Genomic DNA, 12,996 nt, shown 5'->3' with positions numbered 1-12,996 from the left:
AGAAGGTATTTCACTGAGAGCCATGCTGGGCTCAGGGAGACTCTGCTGACCGTCTGTCCCGCGGTCATGCAGGAACTTCATCAAGCGCTACACAACATGTTGATCAATCGCAAGTGAGCTTCTCCAAAATTAAAATGGGCTCGGGAGAAAGCCACTTATTTGGGACAATCAGAAAACAAGTCTCTGTCAAAAAGGATTCAGCGAGGTAATCCAGTCTAAATTATTTTTTTCTTTTTTGAAATGACGTCATTGCTGGCAGTAGAAACTTATTGCATCACGAGAGGTTCTACTGTCAGCAAATAAAAAATGGGGACTGACTGGACTGACAAAAGCTTTCATTGACTTGACACCAGTATGCAAGATTGCACCTCCACCCAGAGTGACAGAAGGGTGGATGTATGTATGTTTCTTTTTACAGGAGCAGAAAGGTGACAGCAGCAGGTTGCATGGACTTTTGGGCCGTGGTGACTTAACCTTTTAAATGCCACTTTCTGTGTCTTTGTGAATTTAGCGGTGGTGTGTTATTCATGACCTTGTGTTGTTTACAGTGCAGAGGTCACTGTGAGAAAGTGTGCATACAGACGCGCTGCGCTAACATCTACATCACTTTTTCCACAGCAGAGGGTTAATCAATCGTGGGATCTAATCACATGATTTACAGCAGGACACACCACTGGCTAATGTTTTTTCTTACGACAGGGCCTGGAGTGAAACTACTCCAGGGGAGCCCTGGAATTTTTAAGAGACAATGCACAACTTTATTGTGCGTGTCTAATTGTGCTAAGCTGACAGAGGGCAAAAGAGGGTTTTCCGGGGAAGCTTTCATTTTTAAATTGCAGAGACCGTGACATGAGGGATATGGAAGGATTGACTGAGGCGCAGATGCAGACCATGACTGGGAGAGAAGGCTTCAAGAGGACCACTGAGAAGCAGGGACCATCTGCAGGACAGCAGACAAACGACAGTGGACTGCACCACTGGGCTTCCAGGAGATTGTCATGAGATTGAGAACAGCAAAATCTTAAATAAAATGAAAGAGTTTCGCCGTTGAGGGAGACAACAAAGGTGTATGACGTGTTCTGCCTTAAATCGTCCGCGGTGTTGGAACAGAAACTGAGGAATGAAGAGAGCGTGCCAATCTCCAAAGGTGACAGCGCAGAGGGAGACCAGCGTTGGAATTATGACTCTGTAAATGGCACAGACACCAGGAGCCATGACCGTGACTGGGAATGTCCACCTAATGCTGCTTTCACTTTGCCTATGCAAAGTACTTTGACACTCTGGAGAAGGCCTTTCCTCTGTATCACTGTTGTTGCCATTTGCATGTGAGAGCTTAGATTGTGGGGAAGATTAAAGATGAACACAGGGTGGTGAGAGAACAGTGAAGTGAGGATACACAGTGTGAAACTCCTTTAAGTGAACAATAATGTTGATGTGATAAACAGAATGTCAGGAGAGACATTTTGGTATTAATGTGATTCTTTGATTTAAGAATCAAAGGGTGGGATTGTATAGGAATTTCTTTTACTTATGTATTAATCACATTATTTTATTGTATGATGCCTTGGTGCCACTGGATTTTAACATGTCTCACATCCATACAGTAAGACAAATGGTGGGGGTGTAGTAAGGAAGTTGGGGGAAGCAGACAACTCCACAGGAAGAGTCTTTTGTGTCTTCGAGGACTCTGGTAGGTAACAAGGGAGTGTGAACCTTAAGGTGTGAAACAGCTGTGTACTGCCTTTTGTTCCTGGAGAAGGTATTTCACTGAGAGCCATGCTGGGCTCAGGGAGACTCTGCTGACCGTCTGTCCCGCGGTCATGCAGGGACTTCATCAAGCTTGTCTGTTCTTTGTGTGTTTGATTAAAGAATGTTAGCTACCGCTCACCGCTCGTCTGCAGGCTTTATTTAAATGGAAAACTTCCACAACAGGCAAAAAAAAAGCTTTTTGCTAAAAAAAAAAGATTTAGAGCAGAAGTTTTTTGCACTGCATTTTAAAATGAAAACATATTGCATTTATTTACAATTAAAGACACAGAGCAGAAAGTGTGTTACTGTTTTACATCCACAGACACACAAGAAAAGAAGCAGGCAACATGAGGTCAAGTTATGGCAATTTTATTTGTGTGTTTCAGTTTTTAAAAAACAAACAAACGTCCCAAGAAGAAGGATGGGGAGAAAGAAAGGTGGAGAGAGGAGGAAGAAACTATTGAGATGCTGCTGGGTCAGTTCTTTCTCAGCAGGCTGCTCCAGAATCCCCTCCTGTCCTCGCCTTGCTTTTCTTTTTCTTTTGCCTTCAGTTCTTTTAAGGTTTTGTTGAGCCGCTCCTCGGCATCTTTAAATGTTTCTTTCAGCTGCTGTTTGGCCAGTTTCCCTTTGTGTTTGAGGAGCTCTTTAGCTTCCTTTTTGTGCTTTCGTAGTTCTTTCAGTGCGTCTTTGCAGTCTTTCTTGGTCACCGCAGAGCCGCTCATTTCTTTCTTCAATACCTTCACCTCAGTTTTCTCTTCTGCAAGTTCTTCTTGCACTTTCATCAGTTCCTTCTTCATGTTTTCATTGTGACTCTTTGTATCTTCCATTTCTTTCTTTGCTTCCTGTATTTTCATTTTCTCTTCCTCCAACACTTTTTGAGCTTCCAACAATTCTTTCTTCATATTTTCAATCTCATTTTCTGCCTCGTGTTTACGTTTTTTCTCCTCTTCAAGTTGTTGCTTCACATGCAGTAATTCCTTTCTTAGTGTTTCAGCTTCAGCCGTTACATTTCCAGCTTCTTGTGTTGCCAACTGCATTTTCCTTTTTCCCTCTTCAAAAGCTTCCTGCACCTCCTGTAATTCCTGAATCACATTTCCTGCCTCCTTCTTTGCAGTTTGATATTTATTTTTGGCTTCTTGTGCTGTGCTTTTCTCTTCCCCCAATGCTTTTTGAGCTTCCAACAGTTCTTTCTTCATCTTTTCATTCTGGTTTTCTGCCTGTTGTTTTCCCATTTTCTCTCCTTTAAGTTTGAGACCCACATGCAGTAATTCCTGCAATACTACTTCAGTTTCAAACTGTGAATTTTGAGCTTCTCCTCTTGATTTTTCTGCCTCTTCTTTTAATTTGACATTTTCAGCCTGTATCATTTGAAATTTAAAATGTAATCAGCTGTACTGAATTGTGAGGTGAAGCACTTGCCGATCCTCTTCTCGTTCTCCCTCGATTCATTTTGGCCTTTTAAACAAAGGATGTTGGTGACAGCTTTTGTTATAATATCAATAATATTTATATGAATATGGGATACTGTTACATGTTTGCATAGACTTTTGTGGAATATGGAGACACTCCTGGCATTATATGAGCAAAGTGAGACTCATTTTTTAGGGTTGGTGGAGATGAGTGTGAAGATCCAAACAATCCCTGTCAGTGATGGAGAAGCTTTGATGAAAATATTTGGTAAAAAGTTCACCAGCATGAAGGAAATGAAGTTTCAAACTTTCCTTAGGAGGAGCCCAGCACGCCTGCTTAAAGAAAAGTAAGTGTGGCGATGTGGATGCTTGCAGCGACTGCTGTATAGAGGCCATCCTGCTACACATGAAACACATCAGAGTCATAATTGTTATTTTAGTCACGTGTTTGTTTATTATCCTTATTGTTTTATCTGGGACTGTTTGCAGACATCTCAGAGAGAGGAGACACCAGCATCTGAACAGAGACTCAAACCAGCAACCTGCAGCTCCCTGCTTGGCTGCTCCAGTTTTCTCCTCACTCATGTTGCCCACCAGTGATTTCTAGCTGCCCACCCACACAGCAGGCTAGAATATGCGCTGAGCCTCAGCACTAGGGATGGGTACCGTTCTGACATAAACGATAGTAACCAGACCGAAAAGCAGCGCACAATTCGGTGCTTCATTTCGGTGCTTTTTTCCGTGAGAAATCTAGCCAGTCACTTCCTTTCCCATGATAGTAGGCGGGCCCAGGTACGTACGGGTTTTTTTTTTTTTTAGAGCAGAGCTAAAATGCCGAAGGCGAAGCGCTCGAGAGTGTGGCTGTACTTCACAGCAAAAGATATAAACTCAGCAGCCTGCAACAAGTGCTTAAAGGTAATAATGTGCAAAGGAGGTAACACCTCAAATCTAATGAAACACATGGCGTCGCATAGCGTTTTTTTAAAAGCCGAGAAATGCACCACATTTGATAACTTGCAGCAAGACATCACACCTAGCAAATCTACTGCGGGTGTGGTGCCTGTTCTCTGAGTTAGCAACATCCAAAAACCCGAAGAGGAGAGTCCTGGCCCCTAGCCCTGCCAGTGTAGCAGAAATGATGAGGATGATGATGGCAGCAGCAGCCGTTCTTCTCTGCGTGAGTAGCTTAATGTTGTTCGTGTGTAATTTACGTTGAGTAGGCTAACCACGTTATTAAATTAATGCATGTAAGGTGAACTAGCAAACATCATCATAGCTACATGCGGCTGCCTTCTTGTTTGATGGCAGATACTCCCTTCACCCTGGCCAAAAATGCTAAAATGACCAAAGAAAAAGTGGACGAAATTCATAGGGCAGTGACAAAATTTATAGTCAAAGATCTCCATCCATTTTCAACGGTGGAGTCCCCATCATTCAGGTGAAAAATGTTGTGTTACTCTGACATAAAAAATAGACTGTATAATACTGTAAAGGTTAATATGTTCATAGCTGCTTAGCTTGGTAAGTCTTCTCTAAATATTATAAGTAAACTATATTTGAATAAAAGGTGAGCTATATGTTTTTATTTTTTATCTGGAAGAAAAAAATTAATGAAAATTCAAATGTATTTCCTGTTTATTCTGGGAGCTGGTTTATATGTTTTATTTATTTTATCTGAAAAAAAGAATTAAATTTCAAGTCAAAAACACTTTCTTTTTATAAATTTGTTTTGTTTTTTTTTTAATTCAGGAAGATGTCCTCTGCCCTAAATCCGAGGTATCAGCCCCCATCCAAGGATGATCTATCCAACACACTTATATGGTTGCTCGAATAAAAGACATTCATTCATTCATTCATTCATACCTGCTTGGTATTGCGTGGAGAAAAGCAACCTCATCCAGATTTTGGCACAGGTTAACAAGGTCGCTATCACCTGTGATGGATGGACCAGTATTGCTCAGGACCATTTCCTCACAGTGACTGTTCACTACATCTACAAAGGCAAAATGAAGCAGAATGTGCTTAGCACTGAAGCAGTTTATGAGTCACAAACAGGTCCAGTTGTCGCTAAAGAAATATCAAGCGTTGTGGAGCAATTTCACTTGGGAAGGAAAATAATTGCTGCAACATGGATGTTGCTTTGAAAAAAATTGGACTTTTTAAAAGTGGGATGCTTTGCTCATACCCCCAACCTGGCCGCACAAAAGGTGCATGACATACCCTGCAGTTTCCAGCTGGTGTGCCAAAATCCGTTCAGTTGTGGTGTGGCTCAAACGTTCATCCTTGAGCAAAACTGTGCTCAGAGAAAAGCAGCGAATCCTGAGTAAGTAGCGCATGCAGTTACATATCAAGAAGTATTGTTATTCATATTACCTTTTTTATAGTAATTTAAAATATATTTGTGTCTATCTGTGCTTTAGATTTGCCAGAGCATAATGTAATTCTTGACGTTAAGACGCGCTGGAATTCTCTCGTCCTGATGGTGGAGAGATTTATGGAGCAGTTTGATGCAATCCAGGCAGCTGCTCTGGATCTACGGCTGAGGAAGCCTATGGAGAAGGACAAGTAAGTGAATGACATGAGCATCACTTGCAAGAGCTAAATAACGTCAGTTACCTTTAACATTGTGAATATTTTTCAACAGGCTAGAAGGGTTCATGCACACTGATTTAATCAAGGCAGAGGAATTTATTAAGTGCATGCAAGTCCTGTACACGTCAACCATGCGTGTCTCAAGTGACAAGTCACCCACATGCAGCCAAATCATCCCCATCCTGGCCAAGCTGGAGGCACATTTCAGACGATGTGATGAAGACAGTGTTTTCACCTCTTCAATAAAAGAGAAAGTCTGGGGTAGTCTGCAGAAAAGATATCAGGTATTTGCAGACAATGTCAATGCGCATGAAAAATAGGGTTACCTTTTTTCAGTATCAGCTCTTATGTTATATCTTGTTTTACTTAAAGGATGAAAACCTTCAGAAATTTCTGAAGGAGGCCACGATGATGGACCCACATTTTAAAGGCAGGCTAGATGGTGAGGCAGCTACTGACATCTGGGACAGGTTGGAGAAGGCAGCAGTTGCAAATGCCACAGCAGCAGTTGCTCAGGTATTTTCATTGTGTGTGTACAATCTTGTCCTTTTGCATCATGATGTAGTTTCTATGTTGAAGGAATGCTCTTTTACTATCTGTGTGTCCATAGCCTCCCACTGAGGACCCCAAAGCACACAGCGAGGTGGATGATGCTGACATGGACAAGCCAGAAAAATATGTAATTTCAGATTTTTTCTAACACAACCACTACATTCTAAAAGTGATCTTTATTTATTTTGCAAACCTCACACATCTTTTTTTGTTGTTTTTCAGCTAAGTAGGGTCCAGAAGTCACCCTTAGAAAAGCTGTTTGAGGATGAAGACAGAGAGCTTCAACAGGCTGCTTCTCAAGTGGGTAGAGTCCCCTCAGTCACAGAGCAGGAACAGAAGGAGCTTCAAATATAAAAAAAGACTGCCAGGAATTACCTCTGGACAATACCCTGTGGCCTGGTGGTGGAATAAGAGGGATACACTCCCCAATTTATCTGCCCTATCAGAAAAATACTTGTGTGTCCCAGCCTCATCAACGCCTTCTGAAAGAGTTTTCTCTTGTGCTGGGCATGCCATCAGCCAAGAGCGATGCCGTATAGCTCCAGAAAAGGCTAATATGATTATCTTCTTGCAAAAAACTGCTAAACATCAAAGGTTTCATGACAAAGTTTGTTTTCAATTGTTTAAGCACTGGTTCCAACCAAAGACGTTATGTTTTATTGACAGAAAGGGCTAACTTTGTTATAATTTTGCTTAAAAAATTACTGGGAAAAATAAAAACACAAGAGGTTTTTGGACGAAGTTTGTGTTTATTTTTTAAGCACCGGTTCGAGCACCGTTTAAGCACCGGCACCGTTTCAAAAGTACCGTTTCGGCACCGGTATCGGATAAAACCTAAACGATACCCCTCCCTACTCAGCACCCAGTACTTGGACATGTTTTCTTTATTAAATAATGAACCAGACCCCAAAAGTAAACAGCTGTTATTGCTAGGCAACGGGAGCAGCATTTGGTGATACAGCACCTGACATTCCTGACCATGTGGGCGGAGCATCAAATCAAATCAAATCAAATCACTTTTATTGTCACATCACATGTGCAGGTACATTGGTACAGCACATGTGAGTGAAATTCTTGTGTGCGAGCTTCACAAGCAACAGAGTTGTGCAAAATACAATAATGTAAACAAGCAAAATACAAGAATGGCTACATCTGAAACTAATAAATATATGTACAATATATAATAGTATATGCATTTCTGGATGTGTATACTAAATATTTTTCTACGTGTGTGTGTGTGTGTGTACACATATTTTACAAATTAAATAGAGTAAACAATAAATAAAATATATAAAATAAAATATACAGAGTTGAGACATGTGCAAAACAGTGGCATTACTGTACAGTATGGAGTGCATAATGTTAAAGTTCCAGTAGTGAAGCTGAGGTGTCTATGAAGTGTTCAGCAGTCTGATGGCCTGATGGAAAAAGCTGTCTCTCAGTGTCAGGGGTTTAGACATTTGTTCACAAGTAAGAGAAATAAGACACTGCAGACCGACTCAGAGAGTTTAAAAACGTGTACACGGGTGAGCGTCTCTGAGAACACACACATGCGGGTGAATGCTCTGAGAAGACAAACACCACGAGCACAGGCTTCTGGCTTTATTTATAAGGCAAAAATGGGTTACATAGTACTTCCTCTTTTTAACTGTCAGAGGAGAGGTCAGGCATTACCTCAGCTTATCTAACCTTGCACACATATACTGAAAATAACAACATAGAAGTATATCATGCTTATCTGACATCACATACTGAGGTGAGAAATACAAAGTATATCATGACTTGTCAAAACATCTTAAACACTTAAGTAAGGAATGCATTATGTTCTCTTTAACAATAAGCGTTGCCCGTGTGAAACTATATGAACACACATACAATATAAGGCATACTTGGTTAGAATATAAGGCTTACTTGATTATATTGTATTATAGAGATTTGGTTATATTGAATAATGTAGAAAATCTCTAACATTTCCCTCCTGTTGTTAATATATTTCACAGGTTTACATCAATGCATAGTCACTTGTTAAATCACATTTTCAACTTGCATGTCATTCAGTGAAGTATCTAAACAGCATTTGGTGAAATACTTAAATAGCAGCTCTGTGAAGACTATAATAGAGATTCTCCACTCTGTCCTCCATATTTAGCATATCATGTTGGCGATGGGGATCTTCCATATTTCTCTGGATCAGGACATAATTTCCTAAAGTACGGTTAAACATTTTCATCACCATGCTTCTCAGACAAGGAATAATGCAAGCAGCGAAAATGCAAAATAGAAGCATCATAGTACATAGGGCCAACAGGCCTTTAATCAGCAAAGATTTCCAGGAGCCGCTCAGCAACCAGTCCCACCAGCTTTGCTCATCAGTCTCGTAGTCCTGTTGCTGAGCGTCTCTCAGTTGTTTCAGAACATTCAAAGCATTTGTCATGTTTACTGAGTGTATGTTGTCAGGTATATAGGTGCAACATGTCTTGTTGAACAATACACAGAGACCTCCTTTCTCTGCAAGAACAATGTCCAAAGCTACTCGGTGTTGCATGACAGTGATGCGGATTGCATCAATTTCTTCATTCTGTGATTTGTCAATGCGGGCAGAAGCGTTCAAAAATAGTCCAAAGCGATAATCTAACGTTTCTATACGTAGTGCGTGTTTTCCTACTCCTGTCCAAGGAAACAGAGCGTGTATTACCTTCTCACCGGTATTCCAGAGTTTGAAGTTCTCTGGCACGTCAGTTCCCAGGATCGCATCATGAGGCTTGACTTCTACATCACGCCTAACTCTGGTCTTGTTGTACACAGTTATCTTGAAAGTGTGATCTGAAATGAAGATTGGTTCACAACATCCTGACCAGTTGGGTGGCAGCAGAAAGTATGCATGCTGTCCGCACAGCCATGCCATACCTTGTACCCAATAGGTGCCATTTACCTCCAGGTGTCAACCAGAAGAGTATCACCCCTAAGATGATGCCGGCCACCAGACAGATCAGGCGGCATATGAACCGCTTCCGTTGAAAGTGACAAGCACTTAAGCATAACAGCTTTCGGGCTGGGGCTGGTGGCTCTTCTTCTCCTATATTCATCACGCTGGCTCCTTGCATTTCAGGCGTCTCCGGTGTTGTCATTGGTTCCTCTCTTTGGTGGGATGGGTCACTCTTTATTATGTGTTTGTTCTTCAGGGCGACCAGGCACACCCGGGCTCCACGTGAGTAGACCACTGCCGAGAAGGTAAAAGGCGGGAAAACCCAATCAGCCCTTTCCTCCAGCAGGGATCACGTAAGAGTCGGGGGAACCGGCGTCTTATTGTGGTGCAAACACTTTCTTCACGTGGCTTTGATGGATCCACGACGGTCGTTCGGCTATCTTACAAGCTGTCGGTGTTGTCAGCAACACTTGAAATGGGCCCTCCCACCGCGGAGAACTCCAGTTCTTTCGCTGGAGGACTTTAATCAGAATCCAATCACCGGGGTTCAACCTGCAAGAGACTGGAGATGGATCACACGGCAGCTGATTGCTCAAAATCACATCTTTATTTTCAAACAGTTTTGTCATCCATTCTGCCATTGTTGTTTCAGCAATAGATTTATTGATTGGCTCACTAATTATGGGGAGGGGAAAGGGTCTACCATGTACAACTTCAAATGGTGTCAGACCACCCGCTCCTTGAGTTATTCTCATCCATAACTTAACTAAACCTAGGCACTCAGGCCATGGTTTTTTAGTTTCCTCCATACATTTTCTCAATCTCTGTTTAATTGTGCCGTTAGTTCTCTCGACTAATCCAGCACTTTGTGGATGATAAGAACAGTGATGTTTTATGCTAAAGCCTAAAGCTTCAGAAACTTTACTTATCACTTCATTAACAAAATGTGTGCCATTGTCTGATCTTATCAGAGATGGAATACCGTATGTCGGAATGAAATGGTTACACAGGCATTTTGCTACTGAGATTGCATCTGCTTTTTTCACTGGATATATTTCTGGCCACTTGGAAAATACATCTATTATCACAAGTGCATACTTGGAGGATTGAGATTCATTTAGTTCTATAAAATCCATGTGAATTGTATGGAATGGGTGAGGCGGTATAGGGAACCGGCCTCGTTTTGGTCGTAAATTGCCTTGAACATTGTGTTTTTGGCAAATCATGCATGTTCTGATAAATTCTTTTGCTGAACTTTCAAAATTTTTTGTATAGAATTGTTTATTGAGTATATTACTCATCCCTCCGCTTGACACATGAGTTCTTCCGTGTGTCACTAAAGCGGCAGTTTTATGCAAAGATTTTGGAAGTATTGGTTTGCCATTACACATCATAAGATTATCTTTTAATTCTGCTCCGTCTTTCAACCAAGATTTTTGTTCATTCAGCGATGCTGTTTTCTGTGCATCTGCTAGTATTTCTAATGGTATCAAATCTATGGTTTCTGTTGTTAAAACATCAATGTGTTTTTCTGCAGCTGCTTTGGCTGCTTTATCAGCAAAGTTATTTCCTCTAGTTATTTCTGTGTCATCCTTTTGATGAGCAGCACATTTGCATAGTGCTAATTCTTTTGGCAACGTTATTACTTCTAATAGCTTTTTTAGAAGGGTTGCATGTTGAACTGGGTTGCCTGAGGACGTTGTCATTCCTCTGTTATGCCATATCTTTGCGAAATGGTGAACTGCTGAATAGACATATTGACTGTCTGTATGTATGTTGACACTTTGACCTTTGTACAGTGTACATGCTCTAATGACTGCGGTCAATTCTGCGCTCTGTGCAGAATTTGAGGAACTGAGAGCTTTCGCTTCTACCACTGTATCAACAGTTGTGACCGCGTAACCCACACAATTTCTACCGTAGATGTCTTTTGACGCTTAGCCGTCCACAAAAACATTACTGAAACTGGGGTTTGGAGAACTATGTATATCAGTGCGAGGTTTTGTGTCTTCCTCTAATTTTTTAATACAGCAATGTTGTTCTCCATCTACAGGGGTCGGCAAAAGTGTGCTTGGGTTCAGCTGGGAACACTTCTCTATTGTGATGTGTGATTGCGAAAGTAAAATCCCCACATAAGAAAGTTGTCTGGCATGTGTGAGGAAAGAGAGATTCGCTTGGAGCAAAATAGAGGTCACAGCGTGTGGGACTTTGATGATCAATTTATGTCCCAAAACAATGTCTGCACATTTTTTAACTGCCTCTGCTGCTGCTGCGCATGCCTGAACACAGGTAGGTAATCCAGCAGCTACAGAGTCAAGTTTGCACTCTCCTATTTTTCCATAATCTGGCCTTGGGGCTAGATTAACTTGTACTCTATCGTACAAGTCAGTTAGTTCCTGTCCTAACTGAGGAGTATCGGGTCCAAGTACGTCACTGTTTTGATCGTTTCCTGTAAATTGACCTCTAGCTCTAGGAAGACGTAAACCTAATAAATCCTGGAGAACCTGCATCATTTCATGACCATTCAAGCCCCACCCACGTCTAATCAACTCTACTGCGTCTCGCCATTGCTGGAAACCTTCATTAAGGGGTGGCACATCTTTTAGCACATTCTCTCTGTCCTTATGGGACCAGGGTCTGAATGCATATATTAGAGGGTCATCATCTATTGGTATGTTTCCTTGGCCGTCTGCGGGCCCACTGGGTTGCCCAAATCTAGGATTTGATAAGGCAACCATTGGAAACTGACCTACAGTTCCTTCTTTTTTGTAATTATTGTGTTTAGTCATAAGATTAAGGCGATGTTTTGCCTCTGTATAAGGATCTGAACGAAAAGAGTTGTGGGGAGAGATTACAGGAAGTGGTGACGTAGGAATTGGTGCAGCCGCTGCTGCTGCTGCTGCAGTGTGTGTGTGCTGAGAGGAAGGAGCATAAGGAGGGGGGCTTTTTTCCTCTCCTGCAGCTTTCTGTTTATCTTTATTTTCTTGTTTTTGGGCACGTTTAGCACTGCGTTTATCATTTTCTGCCTCCCATGCTTTGAAAAGTTGCCATTCTGCTACACGTTTTGCTTTTTTCTTTTGACTTTTTTCCTCAAATAGTTCTTTTTGCAAAGCAGCTTTTAAAGCAGTTATTGACTCTTGGTTACATTTGCCTTGCCAGGCTGGACAAGAAATTTTATGTGGATTTCTCCACCTATTTGCACTGACTTTTCCTGCATTTTGACAGTTTTTTTCAAGCTTTTCTTCATCTGCTGTTAATTTTACTTTAGTTTTAGAATTACCCATTTTAAACTAATTACGTCAGAACTGTGACACTTTCTCTGGTATGCCAAAAGTGGGCGGGTTATCAATAACAGGCTTCTACTCACTGGCTACTCGAGTGAGCGGTTATTGATTTTACGTGATGACGCACAACCTAATCGATCCCACTTTAACCAGTACGTGAGTGTACACAGGAAAACAACTGTGAGAGAAGTGGTTCGACCGCTTATTGGGTCGTAAAAACAACTCACTCCTCTATTTCAACACAAACAAAGCGCGTTTTTTATGATTTTTATTGAGATTTTCCGTAATTTTTATGTAACACCTTCAACCTGTTCCGTTGCAGCCACTCCTAGAGTGACCGGAACTAGTTCCGTTACAGCTGCTGCCCAGAGCAACCGGAACTTTTAATAGCGATTTCTAGAATCTCGCTCTTGCCTGTTGTCTCCTAGTCCCTCTTGGACACTGAGATCTGTCGGCGCTCACGAGGTTTACACACTATTTTAGA

General features: G+C 41.5%; 1 long non-coding RNA gene across 1 annotated transcript; it reads left to right on the top strand.

Annotated features, from left to right (window-relative positions):
- The first annotated feature begins 4,303 nt into the window (after positions 1 to 4,303).
- Positions 4,304 to 4,589, top strand: LOC120745975. Its single transcript, XR_005698737.1, has 2 exons — positions 4,304 to 4,335; positions 4,467 to 4,589. It is a non-coding gene; the product is annotated as an uncharacterized LOC120745975 (long non-coding RNA).
- The last annotated feature ends 8,407 nt before the right edge of the window (positions 4,590 to 12,996 follow it).

The sequence above is a fragment of the Simochromis diagramma genome, unplaced genomic scaffold, assembly GCF_900408965.1.
Source record: "Simochromis diagramma unplaced genomic scaffold, fSimDia1.1 OVJJ01000644.1, whole genome shotgun sequence".
NCBI classification, from domain to species: Eukaryota; Metazoa; Chordata; class Actinopteri; order Cichliformes; family Cichlidae; genus Simochromis; species Simochromis diagramma.
The sequence above is the reverse complement of the archived record's forward strand: the minus strand, read 5'-3'. Positions and strand labels throughout refer to the sequence as shown.